Source organism: Hemiscyllium ocellatum, unplaced genomic scaffold (assembly GCF_020745735.1).
Source record: "Hemiscyllium ocellatum isolate sHemOce1 unplaced genomic scaffold, sHemOce1.pat.X.cur. scaffold_758_pat_ctg1, whole genome shotgun sequence".
Classification (NCBI taxonomy): domain Eukaryota; kingdom Metazoa; phylum Chordata; class Chondrichthyes; order Orectolobiformes; family Hemiscylliidae; genus Hemiscyllium; species Hemiscyllium ocellatum.
Genome location: NW_026869218.1, coordinates 1 through 11,542, shown reverse-complemented (window position 1 = coordinate 11,542; position 11,542 = coordinate 1). Strand labels below are relative to the sequence as shown.

Genomic DNA, 11,542 nt, shown 5'->3' with positions numbered 1-11,542 from the left:
AAGGAAATGGGAGAAACTCAATAACATATTCACTGGAATGATTTTCCAATTCATCAGAAAGCCAAATCACGATGAATCGACTCACCGCAGAAGTTTGTTTAACAACAGCGATGAAATGACAGTCTCCATTCTTGTCGAGTAACAACTCAACTTGCCTGGGACATAAAGCAACAGTAGAGCTGTTTGTGGCCTTCTGCCCGGGAGGTGAACACCGTCATGACAGCTGAGAAACTTTGCAAAACGCAGCATGTTTCCACACCACAGTTAATTCCCCGGGAAGTAAAACAAATTTTTTTGGGAACAGAAGTACAGCGGGAATGGACACAGCATTGCAACAAGCTGTGTCATGGCAGCTGATCAGTAGAAATGGCAGTGGTGGGATTCGAACCCACGCCCCTGTCGAGACTGGAGCCTTAATCCAGCGCCTTAGACCGCACGGCCACACTACCAGCTGCGCTGCAACCCCATTTTCTTGCATTTCCAATTGAGCTCCTGCATGACAACAGATGGAAAGTCACGTGAAATGGGTTCCATGATTCCTCTCCGACTCGCACGGCTGCTTGGATGTGCCGGCTACAATATCAATTTCGCAACAAATAATGATAGCTCATCAATCCGGATAAAAATCAATGGTAAGCAGAGGCTATCTTCTCAGACTCTTTTCAGCTACAAATGTATCTGTGAGTGCGTGAGCAAACATGTTCGCTTATGATTTGGTCAAATAACCATGAACTGCTTGACATTACTGCAATTTCGATTCTTACTTTGCTAAATGATTTCACCCATTGCTCGAAACAGGACAACTTTCACGTTTACACGGAACATGAAACACACCGGACTACAGGGAAAATGCACAAAGCTGAGCAGGCCGTGTTCCACATCATACCGTGCAGCATAGTTTCAGTCACTGTGTCTGTTTTGCAGAATAAGAGTCCCAAAGAATGTTCTCCAGCCTAAAAGCGGAGGTAGCATTACAATCGAGAACGACAGATCACAGTGTGAGGATGCTCTGACCTCGGGGCCAGTTCGAGATGCCACTTTCCTTGCCTTTTACCTAAACCGTGCAATTGGCTGCAGGGATGTTCACACCTGGACATGAGCCACATCGATACAACTGAGTTGGAAACCTGCGTGGGAATCGACGAGAAGCGACTCAATAAATCTTGCTAAATTCCATGGTGCTTATTAGAAATGCAGTTTCTGTTCACCTCAATTTAAAAGGCAGTTTTTGAACATAGTAACTGAAATCAAAAGCTAATTATCTCACCCCACCCCCCACTCCGGGAGAGGTGCTAACTGCACTTGATTGCTTTTTGTTCTCGATGTGAAGAGCTCTCACGCCTGAGTCACCTTCACGCCTCTTGTTGCTGAGTGACTCCAAAAGAAGGAGTTTCACCAGAGCTGCAACTGCCTCACTTTCCCAGTCGCTCTCCCCGTTGACATTTTCCTGCTCATCAGTGATTTAAAGAAAAGCAAAAGGATGCGATGTTATTCTGCAGCCTCTTTGTCGATTCCTCCGTTTAAATTCCAACATGGCTTAGATCTCGGGGCGCACCTTAATACTAGCTTTGAAAGCACAGGTCCAGAGCTTCCTCTGAGAGTGCAATTTCTTTCATTGCTGTTGCTGATTGAATGAGCCGCTAACGTGCGAACTGCTCCAAAACATGATTCAGGACCTCTGGTGCCAATTCTCGCACTTTGAATAACGACAGACAGCTTCCAAATGAGGCCTTTCAGATACGACTTTGGGGTACATTTGGCAGACAGAATAGTTCAGGAATCCGTGGTGCACTGTGACACCAGCGCATCACCTTCTTCCCTGTCTTTGAACCGGGCCGCCTCAGCAAGGAATGCAAATGCAGTATTGCTCTTCGTGGAAGGATCGGTAACTACACTCTCCAACTGAATGGCACATGATCAGAAGCAGTTTGTAGAATATCTTTACAATGCTCTGCACAGTAATCAAATGGAAATGCATTGCATTTCACTACGAGAGCAGATTTGTTCAAGCAAATTCGAAGGCAGGTTTGCAGATGGGAAAGCAAGCAGGAAAGCTCCGTTCTTGTCCATGTAAAAGGCTGCAGATGAAGAACAAAACAGTTTCGACCGCGGGAACCTATCTTGCGGAAGGTGAACGTGCTGATCACTATGCTACAGAAACAAGCCCACAGCCGCCCCGCTGCAGCTCAGTGGTATCCGACACTGAAAGTTGAAGACATTCTACCTTTCACCTTTCTGTTTCCAAATGCTCGTTGTTTCATGGGAGTTGTTTAATTTTGGCTGTGTGGTATGCATGGACGAGATACACCGAAGTATCTGTTTTCACCCGGTGTAGCCCAATAACGTTGTGTTGCTTACACCAGCTTTAAAAGGATAGCTTTTTAGCCGAGATGGCCGTCGCAGTCTGTGGCACAATCTTTAGTCTGTTCGACTGCTCACTGGAAAGGTAGTATTGTGAAACACTGCAGAAACGAAGGACTTCCTTACTTTTGCTCCGACTGACCATACTCTGTGAAATTTTCCCAGATTCTCAGTTGAGGAGTTTTTGCAGCTGGAAATTATCTCAGAAAGCCTGTTAATTCGTAATGTATTGAACGAATCGCAAAACAGAAAACATTTGACACGCAACACAAACAAAACTGGCAAACCAAATGCATTTTCAGATACAGTGAGCATGAATGCTAAATGTGAGACACTCCGAGGGCATGAGCCATAAAGTAATCTCACAACTAACATCAGGGCAATTCCAAACTACTCTTTCAATGATACTTGAGCCTCAGTGCACCACCATATCACAGACAATGCTGAAAAGAGAGAAAGAAAGAACATAATAAGAATAGGCCACAAAAAGTGAATTTCACCAATCACAGTCTCGATTAGATTACCTTTCCCTTCCGGTGTCTCCGGGACGGAAACGAAGGAAATTGGAGAAATTCAATAACATATGACATCAAAATTCATCGGAACGATTTTCCCATTCGCCAGAAAGCCAAGTAACGATGAATCGACTCACCGCAGGACTTTGTTTCACAACAGCGATGAAATAGCAGTCTCCATTCGGTTCCAGTAAAATCTCAACATGCTTGGAACATAAAGCAACAGTAGAGCTGTTCTGCAATTTTCCACGCGGGAGGCGAACACGATCAAGACAGCATAGACAATTTGGCACTTTCCCACTACACATTTAATTCCCCGGGAAGCAAATCAAATTTTTTTGTGAACAGAAGTACAGCGGGAATGGAAACGGCATTTTAACAAGCTGTGTCGTTGCAACTGAACAGTAGAAATGGCAGTGGTGGGATTCGAACCCACGCCCCTGTCGAGACTGGAGCCTTAATCCAGCGCCTTAGACCGCTCGGCCACACTACCAGCTGCGCTGCCGCCCCATTTTCTTGCATTTCCAATTCAGCTCCTGCATGACAACAGATGGAAAGTCACGTGAAATGGGTTCCATGATTCCTCTCCGACTCGCACGGCTGCTTGGATGTGCCGGCTACAATATCAATTTCGCAACAAATAATGATAGCTCATCAATCCGGATAAAAATCAATGGTAAGCTGAGGCTATCTTCTCAGACTCTTTTCAGCTACAAATGTATCTGTGAGTGCGTGAGCAAACATGTTCGCTTATGATTTGGTCAAATAACCATGAACTGCTTGACATTACTGCAATTTCGATTCTTACTTTGCTAAATGATTTCACCCATTGCTCGAAACAGGACAACTTTCACGTTTACACGGAACATGAAACACACCGGACTACAGGGAAAATGCACAAAGCTGAGCAGGCCGTGTTCCACATCATACCGTGCAGCATAGTTTCAGTCACTGTGTCTGTTTTGCAGAATAAGAGTCCCAAAGAATGTTCTCCAGCCTAAAAGCGGAGGTAGCATTACAATCCGAGAACGACAGATCACAGTGTGAGGATGCTCTGACCTCGGGGCCAGTTCGAGATGCCACTTTCCTTGCCTTTTACCTAAACCGTGCAATTGGCTGCAGGGATGTTCACACCTGGACATGAGCCACATCGATACAACTGAGTTGGAAACCTGCGTGGGAATCGACGAGAAGCGACTCAATAAATCTTGCTAAATTCCATGGTGCTTATTAGAAATACAGTTTCTGTTCACCTCAATTTAAAAGGCAGTTTTTGAACATAGTAACTGAAATCAAAAGCTAATTATCTCACCCCACCCCCCACTCCGGGAGAGGTGCTAACTGCACTTGATTGCTTTTTGTTCTCGATGTGAAGAGCTCTCACGCCTGAGTCACCTTCACGCCTCTTGTTGCTGAGTGACTCAAAAGAAGGAGTTTCACCAGAGCTGCAACTGCCTCACTTTCCCAGTCGCTCTCCCCGTTGACATTTTCCTGCTCATCAGTGATTTAAAGAAAAGCAAAAGGATGCGATGTTATTCTGCAGCCTCTTTGTCGATTCCTCCGTTTAAATTCCAACATGGCTTAGATCTCGGGGCGCACCTTAATACTAGCTTTGAAAGCACAGGTCCAGAGCTTCCTCTGAGAGTGCAATTTCTTTCATTGCTGTTGCTGATTGAATGAGCCGCTAACGTGCGAACTGCTCCAAAACATGATTCAGGACCTCTGGTGCCAATTCTCGCACTTTGAATAACGACAGACAGCTTCCAAATGAGGCCTTTCAGATACGACTTTGGGGTACATTTGGCAGACAGAATAGTTCAGGAATCCGTGGTGCACTGTGACACCAGCGCATCACCTTCTTCCCTGTCTTTGAACCGGGCCGCCTCAGCAAGGAATGCAAATGCAGTATTGCTCTTCGTGGAAGGATCGGTAACTACACTCTCCAACTGAATGGCACATGATCAGAAGCAGTTTGTAGAATATCTTTACAATGCTCTGCACAGTAATCAAATGGAAATGCATTGCATTTCACTACGAGAGCAGATTTGTTCAAGCAAATTCGAAGGCAGGTTTGCAGATGGGAAAGCAAGCAGGAAAGCTCCGTTCTTGTCCATGTAAAAGGCTGCAGATGAAGAACAAAACAGTTTCGACCGCGGGAACCTATCTTGCGGAAGGTGAACGTGCTGATCACTATGCTACAGAAACAAGCCCACAGCCGCCCCGCTGCAGCTCAGTGGTATCCGACACTGAAAGTTGAAGACATTCTACCTTTCACCTTTCTGTTTCCAAATGCTCGTTGTTTCATGGGAGTTGTTTAATTTTGGCTGTGTGGTATGCATGGACGAGATACACCGAAGTATCTGTTTTCACCCGGTGTAGCCCAATAACGTTGTGTTGCTTACACCAGCTTTAAAAGGATAGCTTTTTAGCCGAGATGGCCGTCGCAGTCTGTGGCACAATCTTTAGTCTGTTCGACTGCTCACTGGAAAGGTAGTATTGTGAAACACTGCAGAAACGAAGGACTTCCTTACTTTTGCTCCGACTGACCATACTCTGTGAAATTTTCCCAGATTCTCAGTTGAGGAGTTTTTGCAGCTGGAAATTATCTCAGAAAGCCTGTTAATTCGTAATGTATTGAACGAATCGCAAAACAGAAAACATTTGACACGCAACACAAACAAAACTGGCAAACCAAATGCATTTTCAGATACAGTGAGCATGAATGCTAAATGTGAGACACTCCGAGGGCATGAGCCATAAAGTAATCTCACAACTAACATCAGGGCAATTCCAAACTACTCTTTCAATGATACTTGAGCCTCAGTGCACCACCATATCACAGACAATGCTGAAAAGAGAGAAAGAAAGAACATAATAAGAATAGGCCACAAAAAGTGAATTTCACCAATCACAGTCTCGATTAGATTACCTTTCCCTTCCGGTGTCTCCGGGACGGAAACGAAGGAAATTGGAGAAATTCAATAACATATGACATCAAAATTCATCGGAACGATTTTCCCATTCGCCAGAAAGCCAAGTAACGATGAATCGACTCACCGCAGGACTTTGTTTCACAACAGCGATGAAATAGCAGTCTCCATTCGGTTCCAGTAAAATCTCAACATGCTTGGAACATAAAGCAACAGTAGAGCTGTTCTGCAATTTTCCACGCGGGAGGCGAACACGATCAAGACAGCATAGACAATTTGGCACTTTCCCACTACACATTTAATTCCCCGGGAAGCAAATCAAATCATTTTGTGAACAGGAGTACAGCGGGAATGGAAACGGCATTTTAACAAGCTGTGTCGTTGCAACTGAACAGTAGAAATGGCAGTGGTGGGATTCGAACCCACGCCCCTGTCGAGACTGGAGCCTTAATCCAGCGCCTTAGACCGCACGGCCACACTACCAGCTGCGCTGCAGCCCCATTTTCTTGCATTTCCAATTCAGCTCCTGCATGACAACAGATGGAAAGTCACGTGAAATGGGTTCCATGATTCCTCTCCGACTCGCACGGCTGCTTGGATGTGCCGGCTACAATATCAATTTCGCAACAAATAATGATAGCTCATCAATCCGGATAAAAATCAATGGTAAGCTGAGGCTATCTTCTCAGACTCTTTTCAGCTACAAATGTATCTGTGAGTGCGTGAGCAAACATGTTCGCTTATGATTTGGTCAAATAACCATGAACTGCTTGACATTACTGCAATTTCGATTCTTACTTTGCTAAATGATTTCACCCATTGCTCGAAACAGGACAACTTTCACGTTTACACGGAACATGAAACACACCGGACTACAGGGAAAATGCACAAAGCTGAGCAGGCCGTGTTCCACATCATACCGTGCAGCATAGTTTCAGTCACTGTGTCTGTTTTGCAGAATAAGAGTCCCAAAGAATGTTCTCCAGCCTAAAAGCGGAGGTAGCATTACAATCCGAGAACGACAGATCACAGTGTGAGGATGCTCTGACCTCGGGGCCAGTTCGAGATGCCACTTTCCTTGCCTTTTACCTAAACCGTGCAATTGGCTGCAGGGATGTTCACACCTGGACATGAGCCACATCGATACAACTGAGTTGGAAACCTGCGTGGGAATCGACGAGAAGCGACTCAATAAATCTTGCTAAATTCCATGGTGCTTATTAGAAATACAGTTTCTGTTCACCTCAATTTAAAAGGCAGTTTTTGAACATAGTAACTGAAATCAAAAGCTAATTATCTCACCCCACCCCCCACTCCGGGAGAGGTGCTAACTGCACTTGATTGCTTTTTGTTCTCGATGTGAAGAGCTCTCACGCCTGAGTCACCTTCACGCCTCTTGTTGCTGAGTGACTCCAAAAGAAGGAGTTTCACCAGAGCTGCAACTGCCTCACTTTCCCAGTCGCTCTCCCCGTTGACATTTTCCTGCTCATCAGTGATTTAAAGAAAAGCAAAAGGATGCGATGTTATTCTGCAGCCTCTTTGTCGATTCCTCCGTTTAAATTCCAACATGGCTTAGATCTCGGGGCGCACCTTAATACTAGCTTTGAAAGCACAGGTCCAGAGCTTCCTCTGAGAGTGCAATTTCTTTCATTGCTGTTGCTGATTGAATGAGCCGCTAACGTGCGAACTGCTCCAAAACATGATTCAGGACCTCTGGTGCCAATTCTCGCACTTTGAATAACGACAGACAGCTTCCAAATGAGGCCTTTCAGATACGACTTTGGGGTACATTTGGCAGACAGAATAGTTCAGGAATCCGTGGTGCACTGTGACACCAGCGCATCACCTTCTTCCCTGTCTTTGAACCGGGCCGCCTCAGCAAGGAATGCAAATGCAGTATTGCTCTTCGTGAAGGATCGGTAACTACACTCTCCAACTGAATGGCACATGATCAGAAGCAGTTTGTAGAATATCTTTACAATGCTCTGCACAGTAATCAAATGGAAATGCATTGCATTTCACTACGAGAGCAGATTTGTTCAAGCAAATTCGAAGGCAGGTTTGCAGATGGAAAGCAAGCAGGAAAGCTCCGTTCTTGTCCATGTAAAAGGCTGCAGATGAAGAACAAAACAGTTTCGACCGCGGGAACCTATCTTGCGGAAGGTGAACGTGCTGATCACTATGCTACAGAAACAAGCCCACAGCCGCCCCGCTGCAGCTCAGTGGTATCCGACACTGAAAGTTGAAGACATTCTACCTTTCACCTTTCTGTTTCCAAATGCTCGTTGTTTCATGGGAGTTGTTTAATTTTGGCTGTGTGGTATGCATGGACGAGATACACCGAAGTATCTGTTTTCACCCGGTGTAGCCCAATAACGTTGTGTTGCTTACACCAGCTTTAAAAGGATAGCTTTTTAGCCGAGATGGCCGTCGCAGTCTGTGGCACAATCTTTAGTCTGTTCGACTGCTCACTGGAAAGGTAGTATTGTGAAACACTGCAGAAACGAAGGACTTCCTTACTTTTGCTCCGACTGACCATACTCTGTGAAATTTTCCCAGATTCTCAGTTGAGGAGTTTTTGCAGCTGGAAATTATCTCAGAAAGCCTGTTAATTCGTAATGTATTGAACGAATCGCAAAACAGAAAACATTTGACACGCAACACAAACAAAACTGGCAAACCAAATGCATTTTCAGATACAGTGAGCATGAATGCTAAATGTGAGACACTCCGAGGGCATGAGCCATGAAGTAATCTCACAACTAACATCAGGGCAATTCCAACCTACTCTTTCAATGATACTTGAGCCTCAGTGCACCACCATATCACAGACAATGCTGAAAAGAGAGAAAGAAAGAACATAATATGAATAGGCCACAAAAAGTGAATTTTCACCAATCACAGTCTCGATTAGATTACCTTTCCCTTCCGGTGTCTCCGGGACGGAAACGAAGGAAATTGGAGAAATTCAATAACATATGACATCAAAATTCATCGGAACGATTTTCCCATTCGCCAGAAAGCCAAGTAACGATGAATCGACTCACCGCAGGACTTTGTTTCACAACAGCGATGAAATAGCAGTCTCCATTCGGTTCCAGTAAAATCTCAACATGCTTGGAACATAAAGCAACAGTAGAGCGGTTCTGCAATTTTCCACGCGGGAGGCGAACACGATCAAGACAGCATAGACAATTTGGCACTTTCCCACTACACATTTAATTCCCCGGGAAGCAAATCAAATTTTTTTGTGAACAGAAGTACAGCGGGAATGGAAACGGCATTTTAACAAGCTGTGCCGTTGCAACTGAACAGTAGAAATGGCAGTGGTGGGATTCGAACCCACGCCCCTGTCGAGACTGGAGCCTTAATCCAGCGCCTTAGACCGCTCGGCCACACTACCAGCTGCGCTGCCGCCCCATTTTCTTGCATTTCCAATTGAGCTCCTGCATGACAACAGATGGAAAGTCACGTGAAATGGGTTCCATGATTCCTCTCCGACTCGCACGGCTGCTTGGATGTGCCGGCTACAATATCAATTTCGCAACAAATAATGATAGCTCATCAATCCGGATAAAAATCAATGGTAAGCTGAGGCTATCTTCTCAGACTCTTTTCAGCTACAAATGTATCTGTGAGTGCGTGAGCAAACATGTTCGCTTATGATTTGGTCAAATAACCATGAACTGCTTGACATTACTGCAATTTCGATTCTTACTTTGCTAAATGATTTCACCCATTGCTCGAAACAGGACAACTTTCACGTTTACACGGAACATGAAACACACCGGACTACAGGGAAAATGCACACAGCTGAGCAGGCCGTGTTCCACATCATACCGTGCAGCATAGTTTCAGTCACTGTGTCTGTTTTGCAGAATAAGAGTCCCAAAGAATGTTCTCCAGCCTAAAAGCGGAGGTAGCATTACAATCCGAGAACGACAGATCACAGTGTGAGGATGCTCTGACCTCGGGGCCAGTTCGAGATGCCACTTTCCTTGCCTTTTACCTAAACGTGCAATTGGCTGCAGGGATGTTCACACCTGGACATGAGCCACATCGATACAACTGAGTTGGAAACCTGCGTGGGAATCGACGAGAAGCGACTCAATAAATCTTGCTAAATTCCATGGTGCTTATTAGAAATGCAGTTTCTGTTCACCTCAATTTAAAAGGCAGTTTTTTGAACATAGTAACTGAAATCAAAAGCTAATTATCTCACCCCACCCCCCACTCCGGGAGAGGTGCTAACTGCACTTGATGCTTTTTGTTCTCGATGTGAAGAGCTCTCACGCCTGAGTCACCTTCACGCCTCTTGTTGCTGAGTGACTCAAAAGAAGGAGTTTCACCAGAGCTGCAACTGCCTCACTTTCCCAGTCGCTCTCCCCGTTGACATTTTCCTGCTCATCAGTGATTTAAAGAAAAGCAAAAGGATGCGATGTTATTCTGCAGCCTCTTTGTCGATTCCTCCGTTTAAATTCCAACATGGCTTAGATCTCGGGGCGCACCTTAATACTAGCTTTGAAAGCACAGGTCCAGAGCTTCCTCTGAGAGTGCAATTTCTTTCATTGCTGTTGCTGATTGAATGAGCCGCTAACGTGCGAACTGCTCCAAAACATGATTCAGGACCTCTGGTGCCAATTCTCGCACTTTGAATAACGACAGACAGCTTCCAAATGAGGCCTTTCAGATACGACTTTGGGGTACATTTGGCAGACAGAATAGTTCAGGAATCCGTGGTGCACTGTGACACCAGCGCATCACCTTCTTCCTGTCTTTGAACCGGGCCGCCTCAGCAAGGAATGCAAATGCAGTATTGCTCTTCGTGGAAGGATCGGTAACTACACTCTCCAACTGAATGGCACATGATCAGAAGCAGTTTGTAGAATATCTTTACAATGCTCTGCACAGTAATCAAATGGAAATGCATTGCATTTCACTACGAGAGCAGATTTGTTCAAGCAAATTCGAAGGCAGGTTTGCAGATGGGAAAGCAAGCAGGAAAGCTCCGTTCTTGTCCATGTAAAAGGCTGCAGATGAAGAACAAACAGTTTCGACCGCGGGAACCTATCTTGCGGAAGGTGAACGTGCTGATCACTATGCTACAGAAACAAGCCCACAGCCGCCCCGCTGCAGCTCAGTGGTATCCGACACTGAAAGTTGAAGACATTCTACCTTTCACCTTTCTGTTTCCAAATGCTCGTTGTTTCATGGGAGTTGTTTAATTTTGGCTGTGTGGTATGCATGGACGAGATACACCGAAGTATCTGTTTTCACCCGGTGTAGCCCATAACGTTGTGTTGCTTACACCAGCTTTAAAAGGATAGCTTTTTAGCCGAGATGGCCGTCGCAGTCTGTGGCACAATCTTTAGTCTGTTCGACCTGCTCATGGAAAGGTAGTATGTGAAACATGCAGAAACGAAGGACTTCCTTATTTTGCTCCGACTGACCCTACTCTGTGAAATTTTCCCAGATTCCGTTGAGGAGTTTTTGCAGCTGGAAATTATCTCAGAAAGCTGTTCATTCGTAATGTAATGGAACGAATCGCAAAACAGAAACATTAGACCACGCAACACAAACAAACCTGGAAACCTAATGCATTTTCAGATACCGTGAGCATGAATGCTAAAAGTGAAGACACTCCGAGGGATGAGCCATAAAGTAATCTCACAACTAACATCAGGGCAATTCAAACTCCTCTTTCAATGATACTTGAGCTCAGTGCACCACCATATC

The 11,542-nt window shown here is 45.1% G+C and overlaps 4 non-coding genes across 4 annotated transcripts; all 4 read right to left on the bottom strand.

The window, feature by feature from the left end:
• Nucleotides 1–367: 367 nt before the first annotated feature.
• On the bottom strand, nt 368–449 carry trnal-aag (transfer RNA leucine (anticodon AAG)). Its single transcript has one exon. It is a non-coding gene; the product is annotated as a tRNA-Leu (tRNA).
• Nucleotides 450–3,287: 2,838 nt separating this feature from the next.
• Nucleotides 3,288–3,369, bottom strand: trnal-aag (transfer RNA leucine (anticodon AAG)). Its single transcript has one exon. It is a non-coding gene; the product is annotated as a tRNA-Leu (tRNA).
• A 2,838-nt stretch (nt 3,370–6,207) lies between these two features.
• Nucleotides 6,208–6,289, bottom strand: trnal-aag (transfer RNA leucine (anticodon AAG)). The gene has a single exon. It is a non-coding gene; the product is annotated as a tRNA-Leu (tRNA).
• Nucleotides 6,290–9,127: 2,838 nt separating this feature from the next.
• On the bottom strand, nt 9,128–9,209 carry trnal-aag (transfer RNA leucine (anticodon AAG)). Its single transcript has one exon. It is a non-coding gene; the product is annotated as a tRNA-Leu (tRNA).
• Nucleotides 9,210–11,542: the final 2,333 nt, after the last annotated feature.